The following is a 15,231-nucleotide window of genomic DNA, read 5'->3' as shown; positions in this document are numbered from 1 at the left end:
TGGTGAGTGGTTCACAATTGTCTCGACTTGTTAACAATATCATGTTGTCTTGTTTTCTGTCTTTCAGGTGAAGACAGAGATGAGGAGGCATTTCTTCTCTTAGATGAGGACACTATCACTCTTGTCCCTATACAGTTATTGAATGTTTCCATTTTTTCTAATGTAATGTACTTCTAAGATAAATACTAAGTGTGTAGAGTTTATGTAAAGTTTAATTTAATTTAATGCAATAAAAAATACTTGAAGTGTGTAAGTTTGTTTATTTTACATTTTTATGCATTTGGCAGTTTTTATCCAAATTGGGGTTGCTCTTTTGACCCAGAAGTTGGGTTATATTAACCAATTTTGGGTTATTTTAACCCATGTATCAGAAATTGGGTCTATTTTTAGTTACAAAGAATGTTTATTAGTTATAGAGTCAATAGAAATTGTTTTTTTAGGGACTTTTATATATATATTATACAAAATGAACAACATTACTGACAAACAATTGCTGTTGCTGTGTGAACATGTGTGAAACAAATAAAAGAGGAGAAGGAAAGAAGTTATCCAATATTTCATATTAAATATGATGCATAACTTGCCTGTGTGTGCGTATCTATGTCTATATATTTATTGTGATTCCTGCTTCCAGGCATGTCACAAACCTCACGAGACAGGCATATAAACATATTTTGTTTTGTATTGTAATCAGTTTCCCTATTTTTAGACATGTATTATACTCTCATCTAGCATGAGACATACCTGTCAAACGTTGAGAGAATATTTGAGAAAAGGAAGTACCATAGAGGTTTGCAGCAATGTCTTTCTATCCCACTCAGGGATGGACTGGAAATCTGGCATCCCGGACATTCTCCCGGTGGACACGATGATACAAGGTTATTTATTTATTTATTGCCATGGACTGGCCCATTACGCAGGGACAGCGGCCCATTGGTTTGTCTTCTGATTTGACAGGCCAAAGTGAGAGAGACCTCCCCCTCCCGCGCTCTTTTTGTTTTTATTTGGAGCGCATGGGAAACTGCAAAAGGCAAATACCCACTCACCGCTGCAGCTGACGAACATGCACTGCGTTTCTGCCACCCTACGAGAGTCATTCTGTACGATTTGAGTCCTTCCTTTTCAGTTGACACCACCTATTTTGTCGTGTCCCTCAATGTCTTCTATGAAAGTGTACTTGGGATATGAATAATAAAATGAGAAAAAAAGCCCATACATTCTGCCATTCCCATAAAAATCCATCTGTACTTTTTTGCTGGTAATGCTGGTAAAGTAAATTCATGATTATTCATTAAAATAACATCATTTAGTTCCGTACCTCAGTAAACCCTCAACCCCGTTACACAAACCATTCTCCCCCTACACTCTCAGAAATAAAGGTACAGTGAGGGTACAATTAAGTACTTTAAGGTACAAATTTCACAAATGTGCCAGCAAAGGAACAAACATGTATCCAGCTGAGTACCAAAAAGTACCTTTCCAAAGAAAAGGGGTACACAATGAAATATGCATGGTGAAAGGTACATATATGTACCCTTTGAAAAGGTACATTGTCATATAAAGTAATACTTAAGGTACAACATTCACAAATGTACCATTAAAGGTCCTATCGTGTTCCCATGGGGTACTTAGAAGTACCTTTTGGGTACACATCCTGTAGGGTACAAAAAAGTACCTTATTCAAGTCAAAGGGTACACTTCCTGTGGGGTACTAAGAAGTACTTTCCAAGTTACAGGGTACACAATCCTCTGGGGTAGCAGCTACTTATGCGTGCCTTTTCTAAGACTGATAGAGCCTTTGTCATAATTTGTAAATGTGGTATGCCTTGGACAGATTGACACAATAAATGTGTTATCTCCTGGGCGGGCAGTTTGTGTTTATGAAAATAAAAACAATACATATATTTCATATGGTAGCACATAAAAAGCTCTATAAATAATGAATAATCATTTATAAAAATAAATATACATTATATATATTTCAATTTATTACACGAAACGGCTGTTTTTTGTCGGCCAATCACGTCACGCCTCTCGTCTTTTCAAACTGCGGCGGATCGCGCTCTTTTCACTCCGGCCTGGTTTGAGGGGAATCGCGATGCTTTGGACCGTTCCGTAAGTTACGGTAGATAATAATTGTTAAAATGCGTAGTGCTGAAAAAAACGATCATAGAAATAGTTAGCTAACAAATATGTTGTTAATTAAGTTAGTTGGAGAGTGGCGACGTGCGTCGAGCAGTGTAGCGTTAGCGAAGTGTTAGCCAGGCAGAGCGCACGACAAGCTGTCCAGCACACCATATCATTATAAACAACTAAAAGAGTGCATTATAAGTGAAGGATTTAACGTGGAGCGTTTGCTTTGCTGCATCAGGTACGTTCACAGTGCTCCTGTGATGTGTTTTGCGGTTGACCGAGTGAAATGTTGTCTGTTCTCATCGCATTACTTTCTACGGTATGAATTTTCTTCAAGGACGTTGTCAAGAATTTGATTTGATGTTGACAGAGATGAAGGTTTGACCGATTTCACGTCAAGCACAGGAGGAGAGTGCCGTCAAATCCAGGTAACGTATTTTGTTTTTTGTATAGTAAATGTATTTTTAATGTGAGGATATTTTAGATGACTTTTTTAGGCAATATAATTTGCAATCTATGTTCTGTCTGTCAATCTATCTTATGCCTTGGTTGTTGTCAGCTGGCCTCTAAATTTCTCATGATATAACTTATTAACATGCAGCTTACAACATCATCTGACTGTTTGATAGATATTAGAAATGAATGTATTTTGTTGAGATCAATACTTTGTTCTTAAATTTTTTGTTCTTTGATTTAATCAGCAGTGAAGATGAACATCTAAGGGGACTCCCACAATGGCTTGAGTACTAATGCTGCTCGGATATGCTGTGTGTGTAGGTCTCATTGCATTTCAGTCTTTACTTATTTTCTTCTTTTACATAAAGTTATAAAAAAAATAATTCTACTCACCCTCATACTGTTACAAACCTGTGTGAGTTTCTTCTGTTGAACACACAAGAAGACGTTCTGAAGAATGTTGGTAACAGGACACTTGGTGCTATCCATTGACTTGGATTTTCGGATTTTTTTCCCAACTATGTAAGTCACAGGCTACCGTCAACTGTCTGGTTACCAGCATTCTTTAAAAATATCTTTTATGTTTAGCAGAAGAAAGAAACTCATGCAGGTTTGGAACATGAGGGGAGTAACAATAACATTTTCATTTTTTGGTGTAATATCCCTTTAAGATATTTTAATAGACAATGCAAAAGTTGATATATTTGCTGATACTGATATATTTTGAAAAGGTTTCCTCTTTTGGATAAATAACAGATGGAAAGACTGAGGAGTTGAAAGCTGATTCTACCCTGGAAAGGAGTAATTTTCTCTTTTAGAGGGGATGGAAGACCAAGCAGATACTATGTAAGTGTGAAGTCTTTACTTACACGCACATCTCTTGTTTAATTTATCATAACAAATATTTATTAATATGACTTGACGTGAAGGAGGACAGATGCAGGTAATTGCACATGTTGATCTCTGACTGTTTAGGTTTCTTTAGTGCAAATCTATGGAGCTGCTGTAAATACATAATAATGGTAATGGTACACATTCAAGTCTTAATGAAAAAGAAAAAAAACCTTTTCACCCTTACTAACTTATTTAACCTTAAAAACACATGCATTGAGTGTAAAATGTGGACAGTTTAGTCTTAAAAAAATAAATAAAATAAACTTCATGGTTGCCATCCTCTGTGGCTGTCTTGTCAGTATTGTGATATTGTGGTTATCACAACAACCCTAGGCCCATAGGCTGCTCTTAATTAGGGCTGCACGATTAATCGCATGCGATTGTCACGCGCATTTCTTCAGTAAAACAGGTTCCCTGATTACCGCTAAATCGCCATCACCTGCTTTCAAATGAAGCGGCATTTAATAGACAGAACCGTAGATCACTGACAAGCCACGCAATATCGCGTTCATATCGCAGATGAATCGCCTTCGATAATGAACGCGATATTGTGTGGCTTGTCAGTGATCTACGGCTCTGTCTATTAAATGCCGCTCCATTTGAAAGCAGGTGATGGCGATTTAGCGGTAATCAGGGAACCGGCTTTACTGACGAAATGCGCGTGACAATCGCATGCGATTAATCGTGCAGCCCTACTCTTAATCCTACAATTAAACATTTGTTGCATCTCTAATCTGTTTTCATTCATTTTCAGATTAAAAAGTGCTACACAATGATGGTTGTTCTTGCATATCTTCTGCCACCGTTGCCTGGAAGCCGATGCAATGTTAAATCTGAAATTTCATTCCTTCAATTTAATTTTGTACCGGTAAGTTTTACATGGACCGTTATTTTTGTAATGATGTCTTGATGCTTTATAAACTCCTAAAATGTATTTATTTTTTCCCTTATCTCTTAGCGCGGAGCCACTATTGCATCCCTCTGCAGCAGTTTTGAGACCGCATCAAAGACCAGACCACAGCCGATCTACATTGGAAGTTTGAAGAGCACAACATGACAGTACATCATTACGAGGATTGACAGAGTAACCATTCCTGTGGATGAGGGCCTGATGTGCTGTGGACAATATATTCTAGGTGTGAAACTTGTCCTGTCCACCACAGATTAGTTTGGTCTTTTCTTTCTAAGACTGGAGCATCTAATATTGAAACACCACATTCTCTTCTTTTTAAAACTGACATCGTTTCGCTAGAAAATAACCTCTTCTTCAGCTGTGATCGCGTACAGCCCGTTTAAACACTTCAAAGACTTTTGAAACTGCATTGATTTGGACTTAAAAACGATGGTAACCAATGAACTCCATTGTTAGAAGAAAAATCCAGAAATGTTTTCCTCAAAAAACAAAATTTCTCTCCCACTGAGGAAAGAAAGACATGGATATCTTGGATGGCATTGGGTGAGTAAATTATTAGGAAATTTTACACTGGAGTAAGTAATGCATTCATAAAGTGATTCTCTATTAAAGTTGTTTAAATGTGAAAAACTTTGTTTATTAAAGTTTATTGCAAACGAAGATTGTGGTGTGCCGTCGTTATTCTCTTTCCAGTATTTTAATTTGTACAGTTTAACTTCTTTTAAATCATTGATTGTGGGAAAACAAAACATTGCTTTCTTTTGCTCTCATTCTTTTCTATTTATCAAGGACATTTTTGCCACTTTATAGGTACAATGGCATCGTCGCTGGGGTGGTACCCCTAACGAGAACAAATTGGTACCATCTAATGGGGTACATTTTTGTACCAGTGGATTAAGGTACAAATGTATTGCTAAGGTACCAAATTGTCTCTCAAAAGGTACAATATAAAAGGGTACCATTGCTGTACCTCGGGGGTACCACCCTAGCGATGAGCCATTTGTACCCTCAAAGGTACATATTTGTACCTAAAAGGCACAAACTGTAGGGGTACTTCTTTGTACCCATTTATATGGTACAAGTTTGTTCCCCTTGGGGGTACTGCCCCAGCGACGAGCATTTGTACCTTTTTTTGGTCTTTTCTGTACCTTTATTTCTGAGAGTGTATAAAAATAATGAACCGATACTTATGTGACACCATTAATAGGAAGTGACATCATAGAAGTCTTCTGAACAAAATTGTGAGCAGACACAGGCAAGTTACCACCTTCTTTAATAATTATAACTAAATTATGTTGTGAAATTGTGTTTGTCAAGCTTAACGGCTCAACCCCGTTACATCAATTAAAGATAGAAAACTATTACTTGTGAAAATTATCTTTGATTTGTTAATATCATGCATGCCATCTGCTCTCCATTTATTCACTAGATTAAGAGCAGTGGCCAATTTGGACAAAAAAATCACAACCCCGTCACATCTACATTTTTATTATTATTAATATTATTATTATTATTATTATTATTATTATTATTAAGTTTATGAAAAAGTAATGTAAAGTTTGTTGAACTCTGTCTGAAATGTTCAGAGCAATCATAAGAATACTGATTTTAGTTCAAATTCTGAAGTTAAGCCAAAATATCAAAAATAATGAGGTTGCTGACACAAAAAGTGCCCATTTCAGGCTTTAGTTTGGCAAAAGTGTGAGATTTTATGTAACTTTTATATTTGCAGTTTTCTGAATTAGTGTGAGGGTCATCTGATTAATAGGAAAATGTTGATTTTATCACAAATACATTTTATAATAATATTCAGAGAGCTCCCATAGTGTCCATAACTTAAAATAATGATCACTAATAATAGGGATTTGATGCCTGAGATGAGAAAGTATGTTTTTCTGGAAGTTAAATATGTCATTAATGCTGTGGGGTGTTCAGAAAAGTAATACATTTTGGTAAAAAATCTAAAAATGTGTAAGTCCAAATCGTACCGGTTTTGTGGAATGACTCATGAAGTTATAAACAGTGCAAATCACTTGATCCATTCAGATTTGTCTCAGAATTTTGTTTAATACAGTCATGTGATATGGGAACATTACAGGTTCGGTAGTGAAACTGGCTGAAAACAGCCGCGACCATGTAAAGACATGACAAGGTAAGTTGGAAAACGCCAATAGCCTACACACAACTACATCTTGTCAATCCAACATAGTAATTTACCTTGCAGCGACTAACAGTGAAGAAATATGGTGTTTTGGCAGAGATGTATTTATTAAAAATGCTGCTATATTAAATATTGTGGAACATGCACTTTCTTTCATAAAGGCTGTTTTTGTATTTTCTACATTTATAATATTTTTATTACACAATCTATAGTTTATTATTTATTTTAGAAACTAAATACCCATGGTAATGAGAAGCATGGTTTTACCTGTGCCCTGTTTACCATGATCTTACAGTTAAACCATGTTTTTTTTTTTTTTTTTTTTTAAATATGTTTTATGCTCTTTTTAATAGTTCTAATGAATTTTAATTTAAGTAAAATGTTATTTCAGTGACAGTGTCATGAAAAATAGATATCAGTGTCTTACATAAATTAGGTGTTAACTCTTTAAAAATTGTATTGTTTTAAAGGGGTAGTTCAACCCAAAATGTCATCATTTACTCATGTCATTACAAAAATGAATTACTTTCTTTCTGTGTAACATAAAAAAGAAAATAATTGGAGTCTGTTTTTTGTCTATACAACAGAAGCCTAACCAAAATGGTTTGGTTGTCAGCATTCTTCATGATATCTTCTTTTGTGTTTCACAGACGAGAGAAAGTCATGCAGGTTTGGAACGACATGATATTAAATGATAGTAAATGATGACAGAATTTAATAGCATTAAATTTACAACATCAAAATCAGTGCTTTACTGCCAAAGTGCATTTCTATGTGACAAAAGTGCAATGTTAAATTTGTTAACTGCATTTGTAGTAAATTCAAAACAGTATATATAATATATATATAATCTCATCTTGATTTCCAGAACTTTTAACTGCCTATTTTCCAAAGCAGATCAATAGATGGCACTGTTTTCTTTTTCCAGCTGGTGTCTGATGCAGCCTGTACTGGGTTTTGTTGGCTGCTTAACTAAATCAAGCCGTCTCCCATTTAAAGAACCAGCACATTTGATGTTTTTTCTGAAAGTATACCTTGCAACAGCATTTGCAGCAAGCTTCAATGAGATGTTAGTTTTGTATTTACTCCTCTAGTGATGTAGACCATTTATTAAAGGGGTCATGACATGGACTTTCTTTTTTTATTATTATTTTAATATGTTTCTTGAGGTTCACTTATAATGTTAATAACGTTTTTTTGGGGAAAAAATGCTATTGCACAACATTATCCGTATTTACAGACAAAGCATTATGAAATCATTTACTTACAAGAAAAAAAAAAGAAGCTCAGAACAAACAAATAATTGTCTGATGACAATCCGGGACACCATTAAAATAAATCATCCACTTGTTGCTGATGCTGAAGACACAAACAAGCTGTTTAAACTGGACGCGTCAACGAGAAAGTTCTTTCACTCTTCATTTGTCCTGTTGCCGACAGACTGTCAGCCATTAAGTGACTGAATGCCAGTGGGTGGGGCTTATGGTGTGATGATGTATAACTGTTCATCAGTGTCTTGCTCTGGAGGTATCTGCTTGTTAAGTCGTAATGTAAGGAACGCCGTTTCTGGGTCCAAGCCTCAACTCGTTTCACTTGGAAATGCCATCAACGGCTGTTTATGAGCGCTATTTATTCATATTAAACATCAAACATTTAAAAAAGTTAAACATTTTAAATACTTACAGTGTACACAACAGTCTCCATGCTCACAGCATCACAGACATTAATATTTTAACGATTTATAAAAGATGAATCACTGTCTGGCCATGTGAAAGTTTGGTATGGAGATAAAGGTTATGATGAAATTTTTTTTTTTTAGTATTACACCACATTGTGTGTGTATATTTGTAATGAATCGTCACAAAGACTGTAAGACTAAGACAATATTTGCACTGTTTGTTGTTTTTCTTGTGGTATGAGATAGAGCGTTTGGACCCGGAAGCGCTGCCACGTGACGTTAGACTTAACAACCAAAAAGGCATATGCATATATTAAAACCATGCATGTATTAGCATTTGTCCACCCATATTTAAAGTAACAACAATTTCTTAGTGTTCTTTGATTTGGCCCACCTTGATCAAGGATAATGTAACCTATGCTAGTAATCTGAGGTTCCCTTTCAGTCAGTCATGTTTGACGTTAACGTCAGTGACTGACGAATTGGGATCTTGCCTGAAGCAAGATCTTTTCCTGGGTGCTTCAACATCAAAGAGCAAATTTCCCTAATAGAGTAAATTATGGTGTGAACTTATGTCTTTTTAAAGATGGCATTCCACCATGTGTTTCTGGATGCATTTGTTTCCTGGCCTCATCTGACAGCCACAATTGTTGCCTCATATGTCTGGGCGTAAGCATGCCGAGGTTGTGTTCCTAGATGACTCAAATTCCCACTGCAGGATGTTGAGGTGGAGACTGAGATACCTCGAAAGGAGTGGAGTCACCTCTGCTATACCCCGATCTGGTTCTTCTGCACAACAGAGGACCTCTTTGGTGGATGCACAGTGTGACCTGAGGATAATGGTGGGAGTGTGTCTGCTGGGTGAACTCTCTGTGGCCCTCTCACCCCTCTTGCATCGCAGACTGCGGGGCTTCCGGCTGTGGTTGCTGGTCCTTCTTATGGAGGACCCAACATCTCATTCGGGGCTCTCGCAGATGACTGGAATGTCGATCGCTGCATCGGAAGGCAGGCTTGAGTCCTCTGTAGATGAAGATTCAGCTGCGTTGCACACTTCAGAGAGAGCAACATTGTTCGAGTCTGATCCAGAGCTGACAGCTATGCTTTCCCAGGCAGCCGTGAGTGTCGAGCTTGAGTCGAACCCTCCACCATGGCCCAAACATTTACGGCTGGTTGATTGGTATCTTGGGGCAGAGGCATGCTGAACAGCAGCATCCTGCTTCAGTGCCTTACTTCCCACAAGTGCAATAGGAGGTCACAAAGTTGTGGAAGGCACCTATTTCTGCCTAAAGCCACTCCACTGCCTCCTCTGCTCTCACTACCCTCTCACTATGGTGGGGTGGCCAAAAAGTATGTGGACGTCCTTCTGGTGGAGCACACAGTTGAGGTGAAGTTATGCCCGCAAAATGATGCCACCTGGATGGCCCGTCCTCGTCTCCGATCCAAGGCATGTAAGGCATGTCCATGCTAGCCATCTCTGGCTAAACCTGGCTGAGATGAAGGAGGTTGACCAGGTTTGCTTTCTTGATGCCCCCATCTCCCTGGCTGGCCTTTTTGGCTACACTGTCGAGAAATTTGTCCAGCATTTATCGGCAGTCCAAAAGCAGATGGAGGCAATCAAACACAACCTGCCCTGGCGTGCCCACAGCGCCAAGCCCCCTGCAGGAAGGTGACGTCGCCCGCCTCAGTGCCTGCCAAATCATCCAAGTGGTCAGCAAAGCGGCCCCAAGACGGGCAACCCAGAGATGGAGGGATCTGCTCTTGAGGTGGTGGTAAATGTACTGCTTCTTCCCCCGGTGGAGGCCGGGCAGAGAATATTTTGTTTTTTCACAAAGAGTTTATTTCATTGGAGGCCAGTGGTACCCAAAATCTCAGCAAAAGAGCAGTTTTCTCATTCTCTGGGTTACAAGAGGGCAAGGTTGAATGTGAGCAACGTAGTGCCTTGCACTTTTCACCCCCCTCTTCTTCTCACCCCCCTCTACTTTTGCCAACAGGCAGGAGTCTGTGGTTCGAGGACGCAACACCTTCTCAAGCGCCAACAGCCTTTCCCTCACTGGAACCATGGAGCCAGGTTAGTGTGTCACCGCACCCACGGCCCCCAAGTCTGGATGCTGTACCTTCCGAGGGGGGCCCCTGGGTTGCCCCATCATGGGTACATCTGTTGTCCCTTTGGTCCCACTTGCATGGGGTCTGGAGCCTTTCTCGCTGGGTCATTTGGACGGTCAAACTCGGCTATAAGATTCAGTTCGCCTGGCGCCCCCCTAGGTTCAGCAGCGTCCTGTTTACCTCAGTAGTAGACAAGGATGCTCCTGTCCTGCATGTAAAGATTGCAGTTCTACTGGCAAAGGACGCAAAGGACGCAAATCCCTCCACCCTGAAAGTGTATGTTGCCGCTATTGCCGCACATCATCAGGTTCCTGAGAGGTGCCAGGAGACTGAACCCTCCTCAGCCAAACCTCATCCCCTCTTAGGATCTCTCTCTGATCTTGACGGCCCTGTAGAGAGCTCCCTTTGAGCCCTGACAGTCAGTCGAGATAAAGATCCTGTCCCTCCTGACTGAATCCATCAACGAAGCGTGGGCCAGCTGACTCTCACATCATCTTGAGACCCTGGCCTGGATACATGCCCAAACTTCCCACCACTCCTTTCAGGGAAAAGGTGGTGAACTTGCAAGGCAGCCCAGCCCTTGCATTGCTGTGTCCCGTTCACGCCTTGAGTTTTTACGTGGACTGCACACAGAGCTTCAAAACCTCAGAACAGCTCTTTGTCTGCTATGAAGGCCAGCAGAAGGGAAAGGCTGTCTCGAGATGAGCCGTGTCCCCTTGGAGTGAGAGCTCACTCAACACGAAATGTTGCTTCCTCCTGGGCGTTGGTGCATGGTGCCTCTCTGGCAGACATCTGTAGAGCTGCGGGCTGGGCGACACCTACTGTAACACATTTGTGAGATTCTATAATCTCTGAGTGGAGCCAGTGTCTTCCCGTGTGTTGTGTACAAACAGGTAATGTGTGGGAAGAATGGCTCGGTGTCTCGCTTGCAGCGCCATTCCCCTCTCAGGATGGGTAAGATCGCCTATTTTGCCCTTCAGGTGAGTTCTCCGGCTGGTGAGTCCTGTAGAGTTCCTCCAGCATCATCGGCAGTCAGATGCGGTGGAGGCATCTGACGCCAGGTCTACTACTAGTGTGCTATGCCCATACTAGACAAGATGCCCATATGTTGTATTTCCTCCCTCTGGGTGACCCCATATGTGTATTTCCATGGTACGGCTTCCCCATTGGCAAGTGCATGTCTTTCCCTGGGCAGAATCCTCGCTGCCATTTCTGTACGGTATTGACTCCATCCCTGTTTAGGCGGGATCTACCACAGAGATCTTCCATATGTAGTACTGCCCTTGTCTGTCCATATAAGTATGTTACCTCCCTGTGGGCAGGATGTGGTATCCACAGCGTTCCTTTCCAGATTGGAATTGGTACTCTTTTCCAGTGTTATCTAAGAGTCTCACTGTACACCCTTACGGAACAAAAATATATGGGAATACACTGCACAATATGATGCGATATATTACATAATACATTTCCATATATGGGAAACTATATATGGGAAAATATAAAGTATTTATAAATAAAGACAAAAATAGCATTACATTCATACAGTTTTATCCTTTATTGTGTACATATATGATATATTAGTAAATATATTATCACATATTTTTCAATATATGGAAAGCGGCAATTCCTTATGTATTATTCAATATATTGTAATATATTTATGAAATATATTTTTCTGTATATTTTCAAATATACTGTTAAATCATGTAATATATTGATCATTCATATATAGGGAAATATCTATATTTTTTTTTCCATAAGGGCAGGTTAAATGGAGCAAATGTTCTCTCTTCTGTCCCAAAGAGTGCTTACTCGTTTAATGTGAGTATTAGCTTGGCTTGTTCTGTGACCACTCAAAGCTGATTGGGCTCTCAGGCGAGATCCCAATTCATCATTCACTGACGTTAACGTCTCCATTCCCTCCTTCAGGTTTACAATAGTAATCTAGATGTTATCCATTCACAACAGAGGTCATTTACATATAAGTTTAAAACATTTAAGTAAAAAAATTTGAGGAATCAAAAACAGCATTTTAAGGAGTATTTCACACACACAATGAAAATGTATTTGCCCATTATTTCATTATTTTCTGTATATATCTCATGTGTTTCCAATCCCACATGCTGTTTTGTTTTTCTGTAGAACAACAAAAAAAGGAGATTTTAAAGAATATAACTCTTTGTTTTAATAAAACACTTGTCCATAGACATGAAAAAATCACCATAAAAGAACCATAAAAGTTGTTCATAAGATTTCAGTAATGTATTCCAAGCCTTCTGAAGTCATACAATAGCTTTATTTGAGAACAAACTGAAATTTAAGCCATTTTTTTAAATCTTCCTATCTGAGCTCACAACCGTTTCACGCTTGTGTTCAATTCCATAATAGCACCTTGGGGTGTTACATGGGTTCAAATAAATTATCTATTGTCATTGTTGGGAAGAAACTTCATATCTCCAAAACCACTACTTTTCAGAAAGAAAAAGAAAGCATATTTTTAAACAATTGAACACTGTGTTATGATGTTGATATTGTGGCTTTATATATGGCCAGACACTTGCATGTGTCATTTTAACATTTTGCAAAAATCAAGCTCAAATGGAGTTACAAGGTTTCTGTGAACAGCGAATTTCAGACATATGTGTTTTGTCTATCATTATAATGGCAGTAAGTGCATTGCATTGTTTTCATCAACTTGCAGGTCACAAAGTTTTTGTAGCTTTGTGTGCGATCTTTCTTTTTCTCTCTCTCTCTCTTTCTCTCTCTGTCAAATAGCGAAAATTAACTCAAAGGGGAAATATTAATAATTATTCATAACTCATTATGATTATTAATTATGATTAATTATGAATATGCAAATCCATTAATCAGATTAACTGGACATAGCTACATTAAAATTAATATTACAATCAGTTAACCTGTTCGTCCAGTGAACGCTCAGTGTTGATTGTTTATTAATTCTAAGAAATGTTAATTTCCAAGTTATGGAAAATAATATTTCTTATTGTACTGTACTACTCAGAGCACGTAGTCCGGATCTATCACTTAAGAGGCAATTCATTAGCAGACGGAGTCAGAACCAAACATGTCTTGTGCACAATCTTTATTAACTAACTCACAAACACATAACTAAACTAACAAACACGTAACATAACATACACAAAGGGTCACACACACATACACAAGTCAGAATGAGTAATGATAGAGTTGAACCGGAAGAGATGCTGTTACTAGAGCTACATGAAATGTCAAAGGCAATCTGGAAAGGACTCATCAGTTTCTTTTAGCAATAGCAAAGGTAAGTCTTTACAAATCAATACTAAATCGCTGTTTAGCATTAAATTGTACGATACTTGCAAGATGCCTTTAGGCTGAAGAGCGTCGGATCTGCAGGTTGAGGATAATTCTTGAAGTTATCATCTGAAGTTGTTGCCAGTCTGTTGGGTGATGAGCACATGGCTGGGTGTTGTAGGCCAGGGGCCTATCAGCCTTGCGGCCGGGCCTAGAGAGGCCGGCCTCAAGGAGATTTGTTCGGTCGTCCAGAAGCAAGGAAGAAGAGAGGGAGTGTCACTGTTCGCTGGGTTTTAACCTCTGGTCAAAGTCACACCTCTCAGTTGTTGACCGGACCAATGAAGATGTTGTAATTCCAGGTGGCAACACCCCTCCTGTCAGGGCTTTTACAACCCAGAAAGATTAACAAGCTGAGTTCTTGAATCAGATCTATTAAAGATTCTTGTGATACTGATGTGTTGCACAGGTATGGACATACCGCATACACAAGCATTTAAATCTTCCCGCTACAAACGTATAGACACTAAACATGGCATGATTGAAGTTACCGTGCAGGTCATAACATTTAACAATCATCAAACATGTAAATACAATGAGTACAATACAACATCAGTAATAATGGATACCATTTCCTGAGAAGGATTCATTTATAGAACAGTCTGTCTATACATTAATGCCATAGAGTCTGTGTTCTGTGTGGAAAATGCAGGGAAGATGCAGATTTTCTGTGTCTCTACTCTGTTCTCCATGCGGCAACCACATTCCTCAGCGCAATAAACTTGTAACTGAAAACTTCCCGGGGGATGGGGACAGACTCCAGAGTGAGCTTAAAACTATTGGTTAACTAACCAATAATTGTGTCTGATTTGCCTCAGTCCTTACAGTCATTTGGCCAACATCTCAGAAAACGCTGTACTTGTTCAAATAAAAAAAAAAAAAAAAACTGTTCTTTATTTATCCTTGCATTGCAAACAAGCAGAGATGGTCCAAACTGCATGCAGAACTTTCATTCAAAATCGAGGCAGAATGGAATTATGAGGTTCGACTGACAGTTTGAGGATCCAGTGGAGTTACGAGGTTTAGTCATAACCTCTTTTTAATACCTTTCATTGGTTAAATATTTGCAAAACCCACAAACAAGCATAATGAGTGACCAATGGTTAGCATTTGTATAGGAATAATGGAATATGGAGATACAAGGTTTCTTCCCAACAGCTATGATATGAAACATTTGAATTACATTGTTTTTCTTTTTTTTGTTGTCCTTGTGTCCAAGAGCTTCACAGCCATGCTCACTATGATTAAATATTCCTCAGAATATTCCTTCCTTTTGTGATCCATGGAAATAATAACACCATACAGAACAACATTTGAATGAGTAAATATGCCTTTCATTTTAAGAGTCAGCAAGAGTGTGGAAAATAGTCATATAAAACTAAATTATGAGTGCAATAAACCATTGTAAGTGGGTAATAAAATGCTACAGGTGTGTAGAATGCAGGCCCCTTTAAGGGCAATAGAAAAGACTTGTTTTCATCACAGGCTTGTGTCCAGACATGTCATTTGTCATGTAAATGTACAATGTGTTATGTATGTAAGCAT

The 15,231-nt window shown here is 38.7% G+C and overlaps 1 long non-coding RNA gene across 2 annotated transcripts; it reads left to right on the top strand.

Annotated features, from left to right (window-relative positions):
* The first annotated feature begins 1,365 nt into the window (after window positions 1–1,365).
* LOC125268448 lies at window positions 1,366–5,056 on the top strand. 2 transcript variants are annotated; one of them, XR_007184894.1, is made up of 6 exons: window positions 1,366–2,371; window positions 2,504–2,561; window positions 2,835–2,906; window positions 3,346–3,435; window positions 4,238–4,351; window positions 4,442–5,056. It is a non-coding gene; the product is annotated as an uncharacterized LOC125268448 (long non-coding RNA). The 2 variants fall into 2 exon arrangements; XR_007184893.1 differs by having other exon boundaries at window positions 2,471–2,561.
* Window positions 5,057–15,231: the final 10,175 nt, after the last annotated feature.

This window comes from Megalobrama amblycephala, linkage group LG5, assembly GCF_018812025.1.
Source record: "Megalobrama amblycephala isolate DHTTF-2021 linkage group LG5, ASM1881202v1, whole genome shotgun sequence".
Lineage (NCBI taxonomy): Eukaryota > Metazoa > Chordata > Actinopteri > Cypriniformes > Xenocyprididae > Megalobrama > Megalobrama amblycephala.
This window is presented reverse-complemented; position numbering and strand designations above follow the sequence as displayed.